Source organism: Camelus ferus, chromosome 31, assembly GCF_009834535.1.
Source record: "Camelus ferus isolate YT-003-E chromosome 31, BCGSAC_Cfer_1.0, whole genome shotgun sequence".
NCBI classification, from domain to species: Eukaryota; Metazoa; Chordata; class Mammalia; order Artiodactyla; family Camelidae; genus Camelus; species Camelus ferus.
The window spans coordinates 10,818,201-10,841,393 of record NC_045726.1 but is presented as its reverse complement, the minus strand read 5'-3'; the positions used below and the strand labels follow the sequence as shown (position 1 = coordinate 10,841,393).

At 38.9% G+C, this 23,193-nt stretch overlaps 1 pseudogene; it reads left to right on the top strand.

The window, feature by feature from the left end:
• The first annotated feature begins 1,058 nt into the window (after positions 1-1,058).
• Positions 1,059-1,666, top strand: LOC102516421 (annotated as a pseudogene).
• The last annotated feature ends 21,527 nt before the right edge of the window (positions 1,667-23,193 follow it).

The window sequence follows — 23,193 nt, the reverse complement described above, 5'->3', positions numbered from 1 at the left end:
TGAGGAAGACAAGAATTGGAAGAAAAAGAGAGATTATGAAGAGTCCACCATAGAACCTTTTTTTTACCCCCAGAAACTACCTTTTTCATGTTTAAATTCTTTGGGGGAAAATGTAGTTATTTGTTCAGCAGTTCAGAAAAATTAACCAAGTAATGCATCAGAGTCAGAGCCTACTCCCAGGGGCCAGACTATAGCCCCCCGCCACCCTTCTGAGCTCTGGTCACTCTGCTTCAGCCAGACAAGACCCTAGCCACGATCCTGCCTCAGGGCCTTTGCACTTGCAGTTCTTTCTGCCTAGAGCTCCTTTCCCTAGACATCCATGTAAGTACTGTCACCTCCTTTGGGACTTTGCTCAAATGCCTGCTCTCAGCAAGGCCGTCTCTATCTTGTCGTATACACATCATCCCTCCTCCACTTCTAGCAGCCCCATCCCTCTTTCCTGATTTTTTTTCCTCATAGTTATCATCTTCTCACATAATTGTTTTTATTTATTTGTTTGACTTTCTCCTTCCATCAAAATGCAAGCTCTGTAAAAGGCAGTGAGTGATTTTGTTTTCTGTGTCTCTAGCTCTTAGAACAGGGACCCTCACAAAGTGAACTCTCAATAAATACTTACAGGATAAATGAATAATCTTAAGACACAGGCTACTGATGCAGCTTTAAAACCAAAGCTGGCTGGAGCAGAAGCTATGCTGGACATGAGACCCCTGGGACAGACTTAACAGCAATGGATACTATCTGTTGGTTACTGGAAGGAGATGCCTTGTTGTTCTTAGACATGTTTGGCATTTGAACGTTAAACCAAGTATAATGAAAGAGGAGGATATAACAGTAATCTTTATTTCTTGAGTATTTCCATTATTGAAGACCAGTGGTGTGGATCATCTAAAGAAGTGGTGATTTAAAACCATTTCTATTGACCACAGGGAAGTATTTCTCACATATGCTCACAAATGTGTGTCTGTGTACATACACGCATACACAGATGTATATAAAAGTGTGCTGGTCAAGCCTTACAGATGCCAATGCCGCCCCGCATCCTCCCACAGTGCCCAACCATGGTCAACCCCACCATGTTTTTTGACATCACTGTAGATGGCGAGTCCCTGGGCCGCATCTCCTTTTCAGCTGTTTGCAGAAAGTTTCCAAAGACAGCAGAAAATGTTCGTGCTCTGAGCACTGGGGAGAAAGGATTTGGTTATGAAGTTTCCTACTTTCACAGAATAATTCCGAGATTTATGTGCCAGGGTGGTGACTTCACATGCCACAGTGGCACTGGTGGCCAGTCCATCTACGGGGAGAAATCTGATGATGAGAATTTCATCCTGAAGCATATGGGGGTCCTGGCATCTTGTCCATGGCAAATGCTGGCCCCAACACAAACGGCTCCCAGTTTTTCATCTGCGCTGCCAAGACTGAGTGGTTGGATGGCAAGCGTGTGGTCTTTGGCAAGGTGAAGGAAGGCATGAATGTTGTGGAAGCCATGAGCGCTTCGGGTCCAGGAATGACAAGACCAGCAAGGAGATCACCGTTGCTGACTGTGGACAAATATAATAAATCGGACTTGTGTTTTATCTTAACCACCAGACCATTCCTGCTGTCGCTCAGGAGAGCATCCCATCACCCCGATCTGCTCGAAATATCCTATAATCTTTGTGCTCTCACTGCAGTTCTTTGGGTTCCATATTTTCCCTACCCACCTCCAAGTTTAGCTGGATTTCAAAGTTAAGTTTATGATTATGAAATAAAAACTAAACAAACAAAAAAAAGTGTGCTGGTCAACATATAACGGACTTACTTTGCAAATCTAGTTTTCCTGGCATTGCTATTAAAATGAGTTTGCTTTTCCACCACACAACCCGCTCATGATGTCTGCTGGGTGCCTGAGTGCAGTTTAGATGCCCTGGATGATCAACAGGAAATTACGTTACTCATGTCGAATGTGGCCAGTATCTAAGTTCCGGATCCCCATGGAGCCACTTATTCCTGAGCTGGGCCTCCTAAGGGATGCCCAGAGTGGCCCCTCCAGGAAAACACATGAACCTTATTGCTAGTTAGCCTCCTACGTAAACCTCAGGTCTGGTCTCTTGTTCTGGGGAATTGGCCTGAATAGCGCAAAAGTCCCCACTTCTGCTACTCTTTTGGGTCAAGGAAAGTCTAGGCTTCTGTTCTTTGGTCCCATCTTGTCTAGCTGGCCCTCTGGCTCTTCCTCACCAAAGACAGTGACAGTTGAGAAGGGCAGGAAGGGCATCGAGTAGAGCCTGCCAAGGCCATCCCGCCATGCTTCCGTCACCTGAGCTTCACCATAGGGTCCCAAACAGAGGACACTCAGAGCTCCATTTGATCACATATGCCTCCTGAGAGAAAAGTGCACATAGAGAATAAAACCGAACTTTGAAAGAGAATTCCAATCTCCTTTGCTATTCCACCCGAAGTTCTCTGCCATCTGTTGCCCACATCCCATTGTATCTCTTTGAGGCTTCTAACTTGTCCTTCGTCCAAATGAGAGTCCCTTTTAGGCAACTGGAGTGAAGGCTTGAGCATTCTCTAGAATAATAACACATCGTTTTCTACCTGGGATCAATCTGGGAATCTAATGAAAACCATGGACTCTTTTCCACAGAAAAAGAAGATACAAGCTTTTCATGAAACTTTAGAAGTTTTACAGGTTCCCTGAAAGTCACCCATGAACATTCTAATATTCATGTTATTGTCAGTACATGTTAGAGTCTCGATCCTTACATTGACTAACTGTAATTGAGTGAGTCCTTTAATCTCTCTTGATTGGACTTGGGAAGCCTGTCGAATGTATATGGATGGTCTTTGTCACTCTAATGTCTACTGGTTTAACAATTATTTTGGTATCAAAAAGATTCCTGCTTTGAAAAGGAAGCACAGTAATCCCTTTGTTATTGTTATTATTTTGGTGCAAGCAGGTTAGAACCAGTTAGAGCAGCCTGTGAACTCGGCTAGCGCTGTTGAGATGCTGTGGGCAGATGGGTGGCGGCTGGAAGCGGAGAATTCCTAGTGAGCATTAGTCCTCTTGCAACATCCTCCTCAGAAAATCAGATGATGTTACTCATAAAAACAAGGCTGAGTTCTCTTGATTTTTTTTCCCCACTGTGGTGACAAGGAGATCGAGCAATCCACATCATTTTAACATTAAAAGGCTCCAGGGGAAGCGATCGGTCTCAGTGACTGCTCTGCATGACAGGGTAATGACCAACGCCTCCTCAGCACTGGCTGTGTTCCGTGTTGACTGGGTAATGATCTGCCGTGTGTGGCTGGCAAAGATAGATTAGAAGGGTGAGCGCAGACACAGACTAGTCAACAAGGGAGGATGCCCCACCCTATCAGAGCATCCTGAGAGACCGCCCAGAGTCACACCTGTCATTCTGAAATCCTGTGTGCCCAGGGAATGCTTTATTTGCAGACTAGTTCATGCTTTCAAAGGCAGTGTTTGACACAGCTAGGGAGACCTTATTCCGCAGCTACCACCTGCATTTCTTGATAAGACACCTAACTCATTTAGGGAATTTGTATTCTGTTCATCCATTTTGCCCCGGAGAAGAGGGTGCATGAATCTCCTGTTTCCTCCTGCCTGGAGTTTATCTGGCTTGAGTAGGGCATCCTCCAGGGAGAAACTTGCATGGAGGAGTCAACTCATGTTTTACAATGAGATTTTTTAACAATATTCAGGGACTCTGTGTCAACGAAGGACAGAAGAATCTAAATTGACCAGTCAGCTAGTCCTATATCAAAAAAGATTATGAAAGGACACAAAATTGGACAATAGGATATAAATAATAACTCTTAAGAGATGTAAATCTAATAGACTAGATGAATAGGAGACCATGTGAAAAGATCTAAAACTTCACTGGGGTCAGAGAAATGCAAATTAAAAGAATTGCAAGATACCATTTTATATCCTTCAGGCTAGCAACAATAATGTCAAAAAGAGCTATAATATTTATTTCTGGTGGAGATCTGGGCAACAGAGCGTTCTTTCCCAATGCCATTGAAAAAATGTTGTGTTACAACCTTTTTGCAAAGCAGTCTGCACACTTCCTCTTATAATTACACATATCTTTGACCCAGGAATCTGTTTTTAGGGTATCCCATAGGAACAAATATATACAAGAATGTTTATTGTATTGTAGTGATGAAAAACTGGAAACAAAGTACATCTAGCATAAAGAAAATGACTGACATATTACATAGAAACCAGAAGATGTGTAGTTTTGAAAAGAATGCCTAAGAATTATACCAACTAATTTGGAGATATTTCTAGTTATTGATGAGAAAATAATGTATATTCAGTAAAGTGTGTATGATGTGATCACTTTTTTTGTACAAAAAATGATGACAAAGATTCTACATGTGTGTTTATATGTGGAAGTGTATGTGACACTGTATGTTTATGTATTATGAGAAAAACTATGAAAGAAATCAAATTTGTTATTAAAATGAACTAAAAAGCTTGTTTGATATAATCTCATTAATGAGTTTATGCGAATGCATATGTGTAAGCATATAAATGAAATAAAGTTTCTAAGAAGGTCCGGAAGGTAAAGAACATTCCAACTGCAAATGTCTAGTGAAAAGAAACACATTTAAAAGGCAAAGTGTATCTTAGTCCACTGGGCTGCCTGTAACAAATTACCATAGACTGAGTGGCTTACAACCAACAGAAATTTATTTAGTTCTTGAGGCTGGGAAGTCTGAGATTAAGGCACCAGAATATTTGGTGTCTGGTGAGGACCTATTTCTTTGTTCATAGACGGCCAGCTTCTTCTTGCATTCTTACGTGGTGGAAAGGGCCAGGGAGCTCTCCTGGGGTCTCTTATATAAGTTCACTAATCCCATTCATAAAGACTTCACCCTCATGACCTAATCATCTCTAAAGTCCCTACTTCCTAAAACCATCACATTGGAGATTAGGCTTCAGCATGATTTGGGCGATCACAAGGTACAATGACTAATGAGAGTGAGACCTCCCTGAAAACAGAGGGAACCTGAAACACCCAGGACCCTCCTGGACATCTTCTGGGGAGTCATGACTAGGAAATGAGAGGCACAGTGGAGGAGGTGAGGGACTGGAAAAATACAACTTGCCTATTTCAGCAGTCAAATCTAATCACAGTACATCCTTCAGCCAATAGCTTCAAAGGTGCTTCATTATTAAAAGAATTCAGGCTTCCTTATATCACATATCACTGTGCCCCAGATGCTAGCCGAGCTTTCCAGGCTTGTCTCTCCAATATACCAAATTTTGCACTCTTCATAGAATTTTCTTATGATTTTTTGGTATCTCCATGGTATTAGTTGTTATTTATCCTCTTTCTCATTTTGTTTGTGTTCTTTTTCTTTTCTTCTTGATGAGTCTGACTAAGTTTATCAATTTTGTTTATCTTTTCAAAACAAGCAGCTCTTGGACTCACTGATCTTTTCTATTGTGATCTTTATTATTTCTTTCTTTCTGCTGAATTTGGGCTTTGTTCTTCCTCTTCTAATTCCTTCAGATGGTAAGTTAGGTTGTATGTTTGTGATTTTTCTTGTTTCTTGAGGTAGGTTTGCATTGCTATAAACTTCCCTTGTAGGACTACTTCTGCTGTAACCCCACAGATTTTGAAAAGTTTGTTTCCATTTTCATTTGTCTCAAGATATTTTCGCATTTCCTCCTTGATTTCTTCATTGAACCATTGGTTTTTTAGTAGCATGTTATTCCATGTGTTTGTGCTTTTCCCATTTTTCTTCCCATAACTGATTTCTAATTTCACACTCCTGTGGTCAGAAAAAAAAAATACTTGACATAATTTCTATCCTCTTATTTGTTGAGACTTGCTTTGTGGCCTACTATGTGGCCTATCCTGGAGAACAATCCAGGTACACTTGAAAAGAACATGTATTCTTCTGTTTTTGGATGGAATGTCCTGTAGATACCCATTAAGTCCAACTGGTTGGTTGTGTCATTTAAGACCATTGTTTCCTTATTGATTTTCTGTCTGGACAATCTGCCCATTGATGTTAAGTAGGGTGTTAAAGTCCCCCACTGTTATTGTTTTATTGTCAATTTCTCCCTTTATGTCTGTTAAAATTTTCTTTTTATATTTAGATACTCCTATGTTGGGAGCATATATTCTAATGACTATGATGTCCTCTTCTTTTATTGATCCTTAACCATTCTCCATCTTGCTGCTTATGCCACGTTTGTGTAACATCCTGGAACATTCAAAATGTGCCTCTCTTTAGTGATGGTGGAACAAAAAGAATAGTGACATTTGGTGTCTTAGAGGCACCATTTCACTTCTACACTTCCTCCATCCAGATTGTGAAATGAGAGAGTAATAGCTAAGTTAAGTCACTGAATTTTTTATATCTCTGTTCCACAAAGCAAATCTATGTACCAAATTATATAAGGTGAATTGAAGGCATAACTTTAATGTTGTTAAAATAGTTAATTCCTTGTCACCCTGAAATGTATTGAATAATTCATTCTTTGTCCTAATAATTTGAAAAACCACTTTCATTGTATTCTTGATTCATATATGAATTCTATGTTCTGGGTACATTTCACTCAGGTCCTCAGTGGACTGGATGATGCCCAACCACATTAGGGAGGGCCATCTGCTTTACTGCTGTCTCCACAGACAAATCTAGAGATGATGTTTAACCTGGCGCCCTGTGGCACAGTCAAGTTGACACAGAAAATTAACCATCACAATGTACAAAATGATTCTAATTATATAAAGCTATGTGTTATTTATTTTAAAATTTAAAAGGAAACATTAGGCATTAATAGTATGCTTAGTGATACATACATACATCTGTAAGACTATGAAGAAAAGCAAGGGAACGATTAAAGTTCAAGACAGGAGTTACCTCTCAGGGCTTAAAAGGGATGTTGGCAGGAAGTGCCATATGAGGAGTTCCTAAAGTCCTAGGATTGAGGCAACAGGACATTAGCATGATTTACTTCATTCTTCATCTCAACAAGTACTTTATAATCAACAATAGTCTTCATAATAAAATAAAGTAATCTAGAGATGATTTAAAATCTGCAGGAGGGTATGTGTACATTATATGCAAATACTATGCTTTTATATAAGAGACTTGAGCAACCTCAGATTTTGGTATCCATGGGGGTTCTGGAACTAATCCCCCTTGGATACCGAGGGATGAGTGCAACTGATTATGAGAAGTCCATAAACATGCTGTTCCTCCATATGACTGTGTGTCACATCTGAATCAGTAAAGGCAATAAAAACCATGTCAATCTTTTTGCTTAATTCTTTCCTTCTACACATCTCTTCTAATCCAATCATTTTCAGTAAATCATTCTTCTATCTTTTCTTTTCCAAAGAAATTCTTGGCACTTCATTTGCTTTTCCATTGGCAAAGCCACAGTTGTGGTCCACGTCCCAGCGATCTCGTGACTCATGCTGTATCTCCTCCTCCACTCTGTGAGACACTAGCAAGAATGATTTTGATGACACAAAACAAAATTAAACAACTCCTCAAAAAATTTCAGTGATCTTTGTCATCGTTAACATTTATTTCTGCAGAATTTATTAGTAACAGAATTTCTGTGAATTCACAATGTCTCGGGTACTGTGCTAAACACTCTGAATGCATAATTTCATTAAATTCTCACAATAAATTACAATGTGATTGCTTATACATTTCCATTTTATAGGTGATATAATCAAAGTTTAGCCTCTAATTTGCCCAATGTTACTCAAGTAATCTGCTTGGGCTACCATAACAAAATACCACAGACTGGGTGGCTTAAAAACACAGAATTTGTTTTTCACAGTTCTTGAGGCTGGGAAGTCCAAGATCAAGGTGCCCACCAACTTGGATCCTGGTGAGAGCCCTCTTCCTGGTTTCTACATGGTCTCCTTCTTGCTGTGTGCTCACAAGGCTTTTCCTGGTAGCATGCCAGGTGAGCAAAAGAGGAAAACTCTGGTGTCACTTCTTATAAGGACACTAATCCCATCATGAAGGCCCCACCATCATGACCTTATCTCACCCTAATTACCTCCCAAAGTCTCATCTTCAAATGCCATCATATTGGGGGTTAGGGCTTCAACATCAGAACTTGGTGGGGACACAAACATTCAGTCCACAGCTGATGATGAAAGACAGAATGGCCTTCACCCATACTGGCTTTCTCTCTGTTTCTCAAACACACTCAACTTGCCCTGCCGTGAAGTGCTTTGTGCCCCTCACCTGGAAGGCTCTTCCTCCAGATCCTGACATGCCTGAATCCTGTCATCTTAGATTCAGTTCCCATGCCACTTCCTCTGGATCCATCCCCTAATCTGAAGTTCATCCCTCTACCCCACACGGTCACTCTGTCTATGTCTCCTCTTTTATTTTTCTCATGGCATGTGTCACTTTTAAACATTATCTTCTTAATGTGTTAACTGACCTGCAGGTTATCTGCCTCCTCTCTAGGAGTGTAAGCTTCCTGAGAGAAGGAAATAGATCTCTCTTCTTTGCATCCATATGTCTATAATCTTGAAGGGTGACTGCTACATGATTAATGGATGCTGTGTGAACAGATCTGTACCCAAGGTCTCTCCCGTCAGCACCAGACTCTGCTGACGGATGCAGTGCCTTGCCTAAAGTGGACATGAGTATCAGAACAGCACATGCAGAATCACCATGTCACATATCATCTGGTGTATGATACTGATGCCTGAAGGCCTTTGTGGGAAGAATCAAGGGGGGCTGTGGGTCATGTAACAGGAAATAAAAATACCTCTCTCTCTGGGGCTATGCTAGTTCCTTGAATCACTGCTATGGACTGAATGTGCCCTCTTACAACGTTTATGTTGAAGTCCTAATCCCCAGTATGGTGACATTTGGAGGTGGGGTCTTTGGAAGGTAATTAGATTTCCATGGGCTCATGAGGGCGGAGCCCCATTCTGAGACTAGTTACCTTATGTGAAGAGGAAGAGATAGAAGCCTGCTCTTTTCCCCACCATGTGAGGACACAGCAAAAAGGCAGCCATCTGCAAACCAGGGAGAGAGTCCTCACCAGAACCTGAACATACTAGCATCTTGATCTCGGATTTCCCAGCCTCCAAGACTGTGAGAAATACATGTTTATGGATTAAGCCACCCTGTGTGTAGCATTTTGTTACAGCCACACACACTGACTAAGAAATTCCCCAAATCACTCCACCTTTTGTTGGGCATCTGGGGAGTCTCAGGAAACTTCCTTCCTACTACCAATGACTAAATAACTTGCTACTCACCCATCCAGCTAATATGTCTCTGTGGCTCTAGCTCTGTTAATACGACTCATTCCCTTGTGGCTCCGGCACTGTCTTCTTCAAGGTTGCACCTGAGTTGAGTCTTTTCCTGCCTTGAGGTTGGGTCACTGCTCCTTCACTCCAGGCTGGTTTTTTCCCCCTCCTATTGGTGACACCATCCCAGACGGATGCAGGTAAGTGGACTGGAGCAGCCTCGAGCCATAGATGCTCTCACAGTTGATGCAGCACAGACCAACCTGCCCTACCACCCGCCACCCAGCATGCCCGCTCTTCTCGGTGCTGATCTGGCACAAGGGGCCAGTGTTAACTCCTCTTCTAAGAAGGAATGAATTCCTCCTTCTACTCAGAAAAGGATGAGACCCCTCTGCCTTTCTTTCCCTTTTCTCTCTGGGAAAGATCTCTTTCACCCCATCCAGACTTCTCCCTTGCCAACTATGCAAATTAATCTTCCCTGCTTCCCACTGAGAATGTCCATTTACCCCTAAGATCCCTCAAACCTTTCTTTCACGTTTTTGTATTTTCTGTTCCTCATTTTTGCTTTGCAACAGCTAAAGAAACTAAACCACATTTTCTACGTCACCAACATTTTTCCCACTGTGTAGAATGCTTCATCAACCTGTGTTCACCAAGTCAACAAAAAATGACTGGAAGTCTACTGTTTGCCTGCATCATCCTAGGTGCTTCATGTGGTAAATGTTAGTGACTGGCTAACCCAACACATGAGAACATTAAATAGTTTGCAAAGCTCTGTAGTAATAGAAACATAAATGTCTGCTTATTGGCATTCTTAGGTGCTTTATTTTTCAGAGACCAGCTCTGCTTGGCTTTTTTTAAATTAACTTAAATCTGTATTGCTCAGGGGATGCTAAAAAATTGAGTCAGTCTTCCAAATGCCAAGTAAGACTATTTGAATTTATGGGGAAAAAAAATACAGAAAAAATGGCAGCGCATGAAAGCCAGCACACCCGAAGGGCTGCTGCTCATCATGTGTGACTGTTTTCAGAATCCAAACAAAGAATGTTCAGAAATTGACTTGGGACTGCATTCTTCACTGGCACTGTCAAAAAACAAAGTCAGAGTATTAGAAAAATCAGAATTGAACCATTGCCTTTATTTGGGTGTCTAGTTTACATTAGATTAAAAATTGTATGAGGATACAAACTTTAACTTCCGTGTCAGGGAAATGCCACTGACAGGTAAATGTGCCTTTTCCTACCCTTACACATCCCAGAGGACAGCTCTTAACTGATTCAATCACCAGAAGGTAAAGACACTGAGCCACAGAAATCTGGCCTACTGCCGAGATGAGAATTGGCTGCAACTCATTAATTCAATTACTTAAGGAACATTTATCAAGCACTTACTGTGTGCCAGACATTGGGTTAAATGCTGGTACTACCAAAGGGAACATAAGGATGTTATTTTTGAAGGGTGATATCCACATGGATATTGAAGCATAGTCTTCAAATTATGAAAGAGAGTGACCAGGAGGGCCATAGAAATACGAGGTGGAGTGGTCTGGGAGGTAGAGAGAGGTGGCATGCCTTTCCGAGGGGCTCAGAGGAGAGCTGGGGAGAGAAGAGAATGCTGATGCCTCCTCTCAACCCTGACGTCTCCATGTTCACACTGCAGACTCTGGTACAGCTGGTCAGGAGGCTTACCTTTTGTGAACAGGAAGAGCTTCCCACTGGAGAGGGTCCCCAAGGCTGATTTTGGTTGGGATGTGAAGGAAAGAAATGCTCAGTCCTTTCCAAGACGTTTGAACCTCTACAGCAGACTAACAATTCTTCTAGGCTTTAGCAGTTACATAAGGAACAACTCTCTGACCTCATGGAGCTGATATTTTTAATGTGCCAAATAGAGAATACATATGGTAACAAATAAATAATAGAATTTCACTTAGTTATCAGTATTTTAAGAAATAATAAAAGCATGGGAAGGGGATAGACACTAATGGGGTATAAAGGAAAATCGGAAGACCTTACTGAGGTGATATTTGAGCAGAGAAAGAAATGAAGTATGGGAGCAAGGCATGCAGAAACCTGGAGGCAGAACATTCTAGGTGCTGGGAATAGAGTGTCCCTGGGTTGGGAAAGTGCTTAGTGTGTTCGGAGCACAGCATGGAGGCCAGGGTAGCTGAAGCAGAGTGAGCAGTGGTGAGTGATGTGCTGGAACCAGCCCACACTGGCTCACAAGAGCCAACTATTGAATTGTCAGGAATTTTGCAAGCCAGTTATTAAACACAGCTCTTATTAAACATTAAATTATATAAACTTACGATTAAACGCATCATGTTAAGAACACAGGCAATAAATACTCAACATTTACCACTTCCTAATTATGTTGTTATGTTTCACTATTACCTTTGTTCTTAAAGCTATTTATGTCTAAGTATCTTCAAGGTAGAACTCCTAGATAATGGTGCCCTACTGTTATGTCTCTCCCCAGCTCTGCGTTCAGGGATGTCAAGCTGTTAGCTTGAAACCACCCACGATGGAAGAATTACGCCATAAAAATTGGCACGTGCTACAAATTACCTTTTGTTGATTGCCTAGACTTAAAAAAGAGATAGAGACAATATTAAAATGCAGATTAAACTTAAAAAACACTTCATGTTGCACTTGAATAGTGAAAAAAAAGTTGAGGAAAGCATGGGAAAATGGTCTTCTAGTATTTTTAAAACTATTTTCCAGTTCAGTAAAGAAGTCACTCAAGTCATTAACACATGGGTGACATTCTAACAACATCTTTGTTGTTTTACTCTTATCTTACTTGTTACCGTAAATAAAATATCAGCCAACATTCACGTCAGGACTGTTCCTGGCGAGCTGGTTATTAAACATGTATTAGTGCACAGATGTGGTTAAAAAAAAATAATTGGGGACCAGATTATACAGGATCATCCAGGCTAAGATAAGGATTTTGATATTAATTCTGAAGTGGAAAGCTATTGGAGAATTACAACAGAAGAATGAGATGATCTGAATGCTGTTCTAAATGGATCATCTTGGTAGCTGGGGATAAAACAGAGCATAGGTGGACAAAAATAGAAGCTAGAAGCTCGGTTAGGAGAACGTACATTGGCTTGTACCCAGTAGTCACGGTGGAGGCGGTGGGAAGTAGTCAGATACAAGCTGTATATTCAAGGTAACGTCAACAGGACTTGATGAGTTAGATGTGGGCTAGAGGAGAGGAAAGAAATCATGCAAATTTTCCTTCAGTTTCAACATCTGCTCCCTCCTTTAATTAGTCCTTTCCTATCCCATCAGTTTTGCCAAAGAGAAGACTTCCTGCCAGAATCCCAGACCCTGCAGAATTCATGCCTCCCTTTCTCACCCACCTCCTCCTACAAGATAAAGAATCCTTTACCATAATGTGCAGTACCTGTTGTTATGTTGAGAAGATTTAAGACTAAACAGGCAGTCGGTTTAGGGCACAGTTTCTAGACATGATTGGAATTACTTTTAAGATAATCAAACAAACATCAAGATACCACCATGTCTACTAAAATTTCCACCTCCTTCTTTCTCCAAAGCTGTCACTCAAGATGAGGGTAGCCAGGTAAATGATGAAAAAATGAATATCAAAACTCACGCCTATTAGTTTTTGGAGAAGAGAGAAGGCTGCTGTAGTCAATGTTTTTCCTGTATTTATTCATTGTTATTATTTTTAAAATTTTTTCTCACTCATTTTACTTATTTCAAGTATGATTTACTTTGTTCAACATTTGTAAGGTGGAAAGAAGATGAGCAGGAAGAGACAGTAACAAGGAGTTTAAAAATGTAACAACAAATTCCACAGAGGGTAATATATTAAAGTTTGATTTTGAATTTTCTGTGTACTTACCACAAAAAGAAAGAAGGAAGGAAGGAGGAAAAGAAAAAAAGAGAAAGAGAGAAAGAAAGAGAAAGAAAGAAAGGGAGGGAGGGAAAAAGAAAAAGAAAAAGAAAAAAAAAGAAAAACAAAAACAAAAACAAAAAGAAAAGGAAAAGGAAAGAAAAAGAAAAGAAAAAGGAAAAGAAAAAGAAAAAGAAAAAGGAAAAGAAAAAGAAAAGCCAGGACAGGAGGAAAGTTTTGGTGGTGATGGATACGCTATCGCCTTGATTTCGGAGATGGTTTCTCGGGTGTATGCAACTATCCAAACTCATCAAATTGTATACATTAAGTATGTGCAGCTTTTTGTATGTCAATTATACCACAATTAAGCTATTTTTTTTTTAAAAATTATAGGAGTTGAAAATGAGCTCAAATTTTAAATTGTTTTTATTCTTTTATTGAACAAATATTTACCAAGGGCTTCCCTGCACCTGTATTGTGCTAGATGCTGGCGCAACAATGAAAGCAAGGCGGACCCTGTCCCTGACCCATACATCCATCAGAGAGTACATAAAACACAATACGCAGTAACAGACACGTGCTATGATGGGGAAGTTCAGCGCCATGGAAACGGGTAGCAGGGCTGTCCTGGTCTGGGAGACGGTGAGGATGGTAATTCACAAATTAGGGACCGACTCATTCAGCTATCAGTGACAGTCAGGGCAACCAACCGCCACAGACTTCATCTGAAAGGGGAAAAAAATCCATTTTCCTTTATATCATTGTTTTATTCACACATCAGCATTCTCTCATTCCTATCCACTTATTCCTGAAAGCAGTCCCTTTGTAGAGACTCCAAACATGGTGATTAAACCAAGGGGATTCTGGAAGGGCGAACAAAGCATTAGAGATGGTTCATTTTATACAAATGCCAAATTTTCTGCCTCAGTAAGGCTGCAGCTGTGACAAGAATTAGGCTGTTTTCTAGGTCATATATTTTCTGAAGCGCCCTGCAAAGAAAATATTAATACATCAGGGAAAGTGAAACAAATAGACTCAATTATTTTAAAACCTTGTGAGTAGGCAATTTTTATGATAAAAAGAATAATGCAGCGTACTGAATAAACAAAGATTATATTGTTCATATAAAGCGGAGACGCATTCTCCAGTTAATCCACGAGCATACAAAGAACTGAGTCCTAAATTTAGTTTCCTGTTCTACACAGGGTCCTGAATGCAAGTTGGATTAATTGGCATATGATGAGTCTAACGTCATCTTCAATATAATGATATTCTGTGCATTTTTGGCAATTTATAAATTGTGATTCTATTAATCACATTTTAAAAATAGCTACAAATAGTCTCTGTATATGGGACGTATGAGGTGAGAGACTGTTCACAGAGTCTAAAGCAGGAATTTTAACCACTGATGAAATTATCTGATTCAGATCAGAATTAATCAGCATGGGCTGAATAATGTTTAGTCATAGACGAGACACAGATCAGTAAATTAACACCAGGTTGGTAATTAGCAGCGTTTCCTGGGCACAGATGACATCTCTAGATGCAGCTCAGAATAACTCCTTTTGTATTCTGCTCCACGTTTCCTTTCTTCCTGTGCTTGGACTTTAGTCACAGGGGGATTGATGTTTACTGCAAAGAGCTTGGAGTCAGAAGATCTATATTCTGGTCTCAAGGCTGCTAGAAGTTAATGATTTGACCTTAGGAAAAAAAATAAGGTCAACACCTTTCTGCAGGTGGCACGTCTACAAAATGAAGATACTTTATCAGGCTGAGCTGTGAAAGGAACAAAAACAAGACCAGGAATGTGAAAGCACTGAAAAAAATTTAAATTGACACAAATATGAAACATGCAAACAATCTGGGCATAAATATAATTACATATCATAATCATAACTAAAATAAACTAAATTATCCCTTAAGGGATATCAAAAGTAGCCTGCCAATAGAATTCCCATTTCTAAACCCAAAAAGCCAGTTAGACTGTATGTTTGTGTGTGTGCAGGTGTGTTTTCTGTGGTGAGGACTTGCTAGGTATTATCAGTGATTCATATACAACAGGGTGCTATATATGTCATGTGTGCATATAGATTTTGAGATTCAGAACCATGCAAAGAAGGTGATGATCACTAATCTATTTGGATGTTACATCACTTCTCCAAATAAAAAATCAATAAAGAAGGCTGATAAACGGGCTCCTCGTGTGAGAGCTGGAGACAGAGACAGATGAAGATGCTTTGTTTCTGAAACCTCTAGCCTGGAATAAATTACAGTCATGAACCGAAGTCATCTACAATTAATTCCAGTTGTAAATTCCAGTTGAGAAGGGAGGCTAACACAGCATCGCATCGCTGGTTTGTTTATTTTTAGCAAGTGGATGTGATTCTAACAATGAAATTCTTTAAAACCTTTTTGTTGTTTTAAATAGATTGTTTTTAGAGGGCAGGTATACATTTATATTAATATTTAGCATAATTTCCCTTGGGTTTATCAGGAGGGAAACCTCTTGTTCCATTGCTGTAGAACAAAAGGCTTTCCTTTTAATTCTCAGGTTTGCTTCTCACACCAGTATTAGCTGTAAATGCACCTAAACCTATGGAGAATGAATCACATTAAACTGATCCGTATCTCTACACTATATTCATTTCTCAGATTATTTGATGTGATAAATGCACAAAAAGTGTCTCATTGCATTTATGAAATCTCTTCAGAAATCAATGTCTGGATTTTGAAGCAAAAACAGGACTCCCAGTCTTGACAAGACGGCGCACACCTGTTTCTCCCTGCACTTCCTGCAAATAATGAAACCACCCAGGAGAACTCTGAAGGTGGTGAGAAGAAGGCAACGTGGTTTGGAACCCCACGACTGGAGGAGCAACACAGTGGAAAGGTGTCTTGCATCCCCCTCCCAAACCTAACAGAGACACACCAGCAAGACCCATTTTTTTTGACCCCAAAGGGACAACCAAATGCAGCTCAGGCAGGCTCATGTCTTCCCTGGGTTGAATTGGAGACCCTCTGACAACATCAGTGAACCCAGCACCACCAGCAAGGCAGACCAATCGGGAGCCCCACCAACACAAAGAGACAGGAGATGTGCTCTCCGCCAGCAGCCCCAGGAAATTCCCAAATGTGATATATAATATAATATAATACAATATAATACAATATAATATAATATAATACAATATAATATAATATAATATAATATAATATAATATAATATAATATAATATAATATAGATGTTTTTAAGAAAAAAATCAATGATAATATCCTTCATAAGATCGGAAAGGAACAAATAATAGAGTCTATTTGCAGATGACATGATTGTCTAAATTTGCGATCCCACCCAAGTAATCTACCAAAAAAAAATCTAGAATTAGCTAAGTGAGTTCAGCAAGGTTTCAGGAAATAAAGGTGAATTGACAAAAGTCAATCTTATTTCTAATACTTACAACAAAAATGCAGGTACCAAAATTAAAAACACAATGCTATTTACAGTTGTGCCGAAGAAAATGAAGTACTTAGGTATAAATTTATAACATGTACAGGATCCGTATGCTGAAAATGATAAAATTCTAATGAAAGAAATTGAAGAAAAGAAAAAAAAAGGAAAAAAGGAAAGACATATTGTGTTTAAGACTCAACATAGTAAAGATGTCAGTTATCCCCAAATTGTCTATTTGTTTAATGCAATTTCTATCAAAATCCTAGTAAGGCTTTTTGTTCTCTATAGGTAAGTGTATTTTGAAGTTTATATGGAAGGATGTAAGCCACATAAGGGCTAAAACAATAGAAATACCCATTCACCATGTTGTGTAACAGGAACTCACATAGCGTTGTAGGTCAACTACACTTCAAAAACAAGCAAACAAACTCATAGAAAAAGATCAGATTTCCAGTTACGAGAAGTGAGGGATGGTGGGAGGGGAAATTGGATGAAGGCAGTCAAGACGCACAAACTTCCAGCTATAAGATAAATAAGGACGAGGGGTGTGATGTACATGATAAATGTAATTAAACTGCTGTATGATGTATATGAAAGTTGTTAAGAGAGTAAATTCTGAGTTCTCATCACAAGGAAAATCATTTTTTTCTGTTTCTTTAATTTTACACCTATACGAGATGATGAATGTCCACCAAACTTACCGTGGTAATCACTTCACGATGTATGTAAATCAAATCATAATGCTGCACGCCTTGTATCTGTACAGTCAGTTACAACGCAATGAAACTGGAAGGGAAAAAGAGACTACAGTGAGGTATCGCTACATAACTAACAGAATGGCTAAAATAAAAACAAAAACAACACCAAATGCTGCTGAGAATATGGAGAAGCCGGATCACTGCACATCACTGGTGGGAATGCACAATAGTGCAGACACTCTGAAAAACAGTTTGTCAGTTTTTTACAAGACTGAAAACACAATTACCATATGACCCAGCAATGGCAGTCTTGGGCATTTATCCCAGTGGAATGAAAATTATGTTTACCCAAATGACCTGTACACAAGTATTCAGAGCAGCTTCTTCATAATGGCCCCAAACTGGGATCAGCCTAGGTAAATTTTTCAACAAACCATGGTACATCCAGACAGTGAAATACTACTCAGCAATAAAAAGAATGAAATACAGCTACACATAGCAACTTAGAAAATTTCCAGGGAATTATGCTGAGGGTAAAAAAAGAAGCCAATCAAAAAAAGTTATGTACTGTACAATTCCATTTATATAACATTTTAAAAGTGACAAAATTTTAGAAGTGGAGAGCAGTCTAGTGGTTTTCAGGGGGCATATGGGGGTGGCAAGAGGGAGGTGAGTGTTGTTATAAGTGAGCAATATGAGCGATCTCCCTGGTGGTGGGTCAGTATTTTGACCATGATCGTGGATGTAGGAACCTAAATATATGATAAAATTGTATAAGCCACATATATTTATATTTCCATAATGAAATCAGGCAGTAAATAAATCTATAACTTGTCTTTTTATATATCAATATATCATGACAATCTTATCCTTTCCACAGATAGTGTCTGCAATGTCATTTGTAGTAGCTGTCTATTTAGTTCCTTTACTTTACCATAGTTAACTCAGCCCATCCCCATTTGCTTAGCGTTCAGGTCGTGTATGATTTTCCGTTGCACTAAACATCTTTGCAGCTAAATCTTTGGCACACTGATAACCATTTTTAAAGAATATATCCATTTTTAAGGCTTTTTAAACTTATTTCAGTGTTTGCCAAAAGATGATGGAAGAGCCAGATTTCCCCACCACTCTGCCAACTCTGGACATTATAACTAAGGAAAAAAACGTTTCCTAATTTGTAAGCAAAAAAGATTTTTCACTATGGCTTTAATTTGCGCTTCTTTGTTTACTAGATGAAATTTATTTTTTAAAATGTGTTTTAGGCCGACACACCTTTTTCTTTTCTGAGGTGCCTGATCAGGCACGCTGCCTACACTTCCATGTTTGACTTTATCCTAAGAATATCAGCCTTCCTTATATGCCTTGTAGGCATTTATTCCCAGTTGGTCCTCTTAAACTTGTACATTATGGATTTTGACATTTAGGCACTTAAGCAAATTTTGTTGTCAAAACTAAATAACAGATGAAGCTATGAGTGATTCTTTTTTTTTTTTAACTCCTCTCATTTTTCTACAGAGAATACACTTCCTTTATGTAATTTGAATAAGAAATTGAAATGAGAACATTGTATTTAAAAAATTAAGTGCTATGAAATAAGTTGTATTAGAAGAAACTTTATAGCTTTTGATGCTTTTTATTATTAAACACAAACTAATGAATGTTAGTAAACTGGGAATTTAACTTAAAATATCAAAATAAACAAAATAAGAACCCAGTTAAGCAGGAAGAAAGACCTATCATAAGGAATACAAAAGGAAAAAAAATAATAAAATTGATTTTAAATAAAACCAGTTCAAAACCTGGTCCTTAAGAAATCTGATTAAGGAAAGAGAAAGAAGACTAACAATAAAAAGAGTAAAGAGATATAGAAACGGATCAGAGGAGATTTTCTAAACTGTGAAATAATCTACACACAACTCCATGTTTAAATATTTGAAAATAACATTGAAATGGGTAATCTTCTTACAAAGTACAAATGCTCAAAGTTGAATACAAACTTATATTTTAAAATCCTGAGTAGACATTCATCAGAGAATTAATTGGAAGAGTTTTATCAAAGAACAACTCCCTACAAAAGCATCAAGCGCAGACAGTTTCATAGACAACATTTTTCAAGCTGCCAAGAAACAGATAATTCATGTGCTATTTAAACTGCTGAAGAGTATGGAGAAAGACAGACTATTTAAAAAAAATTATATCCAATTTCACTTATGAACATAAGTGCAGAAGTATTAAATAAAATATTAACACATTAAATCTTAGGTACAATAAAATTAAGAATTCCCCGGATAAATTCAAGAAAGGCTTAAACTAGAGATTCAAAGGAAATTCACGTCTGAGAAATAAGTTGACATATATGATGACACTAACATACAACAACATAAATAAATCGGTTATTTTGAGGCTGCAGAAACAGCACTCGGTAAAAGGCCACGTCAACTGGGTGAGATCACGAGAAAGTATGGAGAGACCGACAAAATAGGACAAAAAGTCTGTCTAAAACTAACAACAATGTCACACTTACAGGTGAAATAAAAACACATTATTATCAAATAAAGTTGTTAGAGTATGATCAACAAAGTAAGGATGCTTGCAAATGCCATTGGCATTTAATATTTGCGGAGAGTTAGCCAATACAAAGAAATTGAAAAAAAAAAAAAAGGGAGCTGTTAATATTAGAAAGGAGAGAGGAAAACCTAAGAGAATTAACTGGAAAAACTGTTAGATCTCAGTACAGCAGTTGGTTCAGAATGTGATGAGAGATGCTGTTGGTAAACGTGTACTTCAATCCCAACAAGTTATTCTGTGGATATTGACAAACTGACTGTAAAGTTTATACAAAGAGATGAAAGACCCAGAGGATCCAACAAAATACTAAAGAAGAACCAAGTCACAGCACTGACACTACCCAACTTCAAGACTTACTATAAAACTGCGATAACCAAGACAGTGTGGGATTGGTTAAAGGACAGGAAAGGGAGCCCAGAAATAAAGCCACACGGTTATAGTCAGCTGATCTCTGACAACAGTGTAAACACAGCTCAATGGAGAAAGGGCAGTCTTTTCAACAAATAGTGCTAGAAACACTGGACATCCACATATAAAATAAATTAGACCACACAGAGAGCCTACCTACAACTTTCACAAAAATTAACTCAAAACCGATCATAAGCCTAAATGCAAAATGCAAAGTTATAAACTTCTAGGACATAATGTGGTAGACAATCTAGGTGACTTTGGGTTTGGCAACGAGGGTTTGGATAGACAGCAGGGGAAACTGGAGGACTGGGTTGATCAAGGAAGAGACACGACCATGAGAAGCAGTAACACACAATAAAATTTATTGGACAGGGTTGCAGGAGAGGGGAAGTCTTTCCCAACAAGTGGCTTTCCAGGGACAGTGGCAAAAAGCCATCACCCAGAAAGGGAGTGGGGCAGGGCATCTCCTGGAGACGTGGGGGATTTCAGAGAGGGGGCTGGGAGCCTGGATGACGTTGGTCGCAGCAAGGTAAGGAAGCTTTGGGTCAGAGAGCTTGGAAGGGCAGCAGGAGTGTCTGGTATTTTATGGCTGCAGGGTTTGTCTTACCTGTGGTTAGCAGGTGTTAGACACTGTTTCACAGTAAAGCGATTAGACATGCAAGAATCTGACTTTGGTACCAGTGGGCTTTGGACCAATGATCCTAACCTACTGGGAAAAAATTAACAGGGGGGCTATTTTATGCCAAAACACAAGAGCCATCTTTGAATCTTCTTATATACACCATCAGGACAAGCTATGGAAGGAAAAAAATGAAAATTTGGATTTCATTAAAATTAAAAACTCTTGCTCTGCAGAAGAGAAGGAAAAGAAAAGCCACAGACTGGAGAAAATATTTGCAAAACATTTAGCTGATAATGGGTTTGTATCCAAAATATATGAAAAAACTCTTAAAACTCTAAGAAAACAACCAATTAAAAATGGCCAAAAGATCTGAAGAGACACATCATGAAGGAATATACACAGATGGCAAATAGGCATTTGAAAAGATGCTCAACATGATAAGTCATTAAGGAAGTTCAAATTCAAACAATAATAAGATACCACTGCACACGTATTAGAATGGCTGTGGTTGGAAACACTGACAACACTAAATGCTGCAGAGAATGTGAAACCACAGGAGCTCTGTTTCATTGTTGCAGGAGATGCAAAATGGTACAGTCCCTTTGGAAGACAGTTTGACAGTTTCTTATAAAACTAAACATACTCTTACCGGTAATTGCACCCTGGTATGTACTCAGATGAGTAGAAAGCTTACATCCACCCAGAAACCTGCACACAAATGTTTACAGCAGCTTTATTCACAAAACTTGGGAGCAACCAAGATGTCCTTCGGTAGGTGAATGGATAAACGAACTGTGGTACATTCAGCACTAAGAAAGAAATAAGCTATCAAGCCAGGAAAAGACATGGAGGAACTGCAAACGTATATTTCTTAGTGAAAGAAGCCAGTATGAAAGGGCTATGCACTGTATGATTCCAACTATACGAAATTCTGGAAAACCAAAACTATGCAGTTAGTAAAAAGATCAGTGATTGCCAGAGGTTAATAACCTCATTTGTAATCCAAGGGTTTGCCAGTTAAAACTCCGAGACAACAAGTCTCTCTCCTTCAACATTGGCCAAGTTTGAAACACTGACAGTTTCCAGAGTTATTGAGTGTTTTTCTTTGGTTTAGACACAGTTCTCTACATCCAATTAGAAATCCCCCCACAGATTGTGGTATGTTTCCAACACTAGTGCTCCAATCACTATAAATTGAGCCCACTGTTTGTAATTTATGTGCTATTTCCTTTGTAAATCTTAAAGCAGCAGTGTGTCTAAGTCACTAGCCTGCGTATAATACAGGTTCTTGATTCTTACAAGCCTTATTCTATGCTGTGTGTTCTAGCTCCAAGGGACTCATACACTTTCTGGGCTTTTATCTGCCATCCTTCTCATCCATCTCCTGGTTCACCGATGTAAGGGAGGAACTTCTCCACTTTTCCCCACTTGTCACACTCATATTCATGGTCACGAAGACCTAGATTATGCCAACTCACTAAAGTCCTCTTATTCAGCCTGTTTTCCAACATGAAGAATCTTTTCCTAAAGGACTCAATATCTGACATGATGTATAACCTCAGTATTAAGGTGAGAACCTTGCTCTTTAAATCGTGTCAATGGTCTGCTTTCTCACAGACCAGAGTTTAAGTCCCTTCTCTTTTTTTTTTTTTATTGAAATATAGTTGCTTACAATGTTGTTTAATTTCTGGTGTATAGCATAGTGATTCAGTTATACATATATGTATGTTCCTTTTCATATTCTTGCTAATTATAGGCAACTACAACATATTGAATATAGTTCCCTGTGCTCCACAGTAGGACATTGTTGTTTATCTGTTTTATGCATAGTAGTTGGTATCTGCAAATGCCAAACTCCCAATTTATCCCTCCACCCTCCCTTTTCCCCACTGGTAACCATAAATTTATTTACTATATCTGTGAGTCTGTTTCTGTTTTGTAAATAAGTTTGTTAGGATTTATCTTTTTTTTTTTCAAGATTCCACATATAAGTGACATCATATGGTATCTTTCTTTCTCTTTCTGGCTTACTTCACTTAGTATGATCATTTCCAGGTCCATCCAAGTTGCTGCAAATGGCATTATTTTATTCTTTTTTAAGGCCGAGTAGTATTCCATTATGTGTATATGTGTGTGTGTGTGTGTGTGTGTATGTATCACATTTTCTTTATTCAATCATCTGTCAATGGACATTTAGGTTGCTTCCATGTCTTGGCTATTGTAAATAGTGCTGATGTAAACATTGGGGTTCCTGTATCTTTCTGAATTAGATTTTTCTTCCGATGTACGCCCAGAAGTGGGATTGCTGGATCATAGGGTAAGTC